Below are 1,524 nucleotides of genomic sequence, written 5' to 3'. Positions count from 1 at the left end.
CCACTTTGTCAAATGAGGATTTATTAGATGATAGCATACAGTTAGTGTTGACGGTATGGTTCTGTTCTGGGCAAAAATCCATGTGCCCATCCGTGGGCATGCGTGGACAGCGCGGGGAGAGCAGCAAATAGAAAATAAAATAGACCCCCCGTATAACAGCAGAACCATTAATCATGCACAGTATTAAATATGCTCACTTACATGTTTTGAAAAACAAACAAACAAACAAATAAATAAATAAATAGAGAAAAAGCAGGAGAGAGAGAAGAAAAAACAAATACATGATGAAGAATTATAACGTAAACTGATACACGAACAACGTGTTCCGGCTAAGTGGAGGAGGGAGTTTAAATCGCGGCAGCAGCGATGCGCTAGAAAGACGCTCAATGAATGGGAGTTTAAAGGGTCGGATAATATGGATGTTATAACCGGATTGGTGAGCGTCATGAACAGCTGATTATCAGCTGATGCATGCTTGAGGACGTGGCCTGCCTGAACTAACACAATGCTTGATTTTTCTAAAAAAGAAAACCAATTAGTTGTTCATTTTAAGAGACCCATCTTATCTTCCATCCATCCATCTTCTACCGCTTCCCATCTTATCTTCTCTTGTATATTTAATATTACTCTTTAATTAAACAAAAATACATTTTATCCGATTACTCGATTAATCAATGAAATTTTCGGTAGAATATTCGATTACTAAAATATTCGATAGCTACAGCCTTAGATCACATCCTTTTATCCTCTCAGCTACAACTTCTCACTTCTCACTTCTCACTATATTTTACAATCCAGTGTAGGGTCGATCGTCTTTGGACGCAGCCCCCCGTTCTTCTTGGGAAAAATTAAATATCGGCTGTAAAGGCGGAGTCCTGCTCTTGGAGGGGAACATGCTCTATGGCCCCTTTCCTCAGGAGCAAGAGAAGTTACGGGGTGGGGGTGGGGGGGCACGGGCAGCCACACTAACCCTCCTTACTGCCCTGAGTGAGCTAGGAGGGCTTTTTTTTTTTTTTTTAACTCTGTCAGCAGGTCAGCCTGGTAGGCCTGCTGCCATGTAGGCCTTACCCACAAGGGCAAGTAGTCCTACAAGGCTTGGATGGAAGGCAGGTTTCCTCCATACGGGCAATGTAGGTGAGAGATAGCCCGTAAGCATCTCTTCAATCCCAGACATCGCCCCATACCATGGCTTTCAAGCCCTAAAATGGCTGAATAGTCAGACATGGCAGGAGAAAAAATTCGCGCTGAAAATGGATTTCTCCAAGACCTCAACACCTCGGCATGGAGGTCTGGGAAAAATGGCAGCCGCCCGCGTGAAGGTGGCCTGCGTCCTGAAGTTATAAAGCGGTCGTCTAGCTTAGAACAGACGACACTAACTTCCTCTTCTTCTTCTTCTTTGGATTTATTGGCGGGTCGCATACCAACTTTATGGTGCATACTGCCACCACCTGTGCTGGAGTGTGAAGTGATTTCAGTCTAGCAGTACGTCACAAGATGTCTATATTCTATTTCTAAGACCACTAT

This window comes from Tachysurus vachellii, chromosome 16 (genome assembly GCF_030014155.1).
Source record: "Tachysurus vachellii isolate PV-2020 chromosome 16, HZAU_Pvac_v1, whole genome shotgun sequence".
Classification (NCBI taxonomy): Eukaryota; Metazoa; Chordata; class Actinopteri; order Siluriformes; family Bagridae; genus Tachysurus; species Tachysurus vachellii.
The sequence above is the reverse complement of the archived record's forward strand: the minus strand, read 5'-3'. Positions refer to the sequence as shown.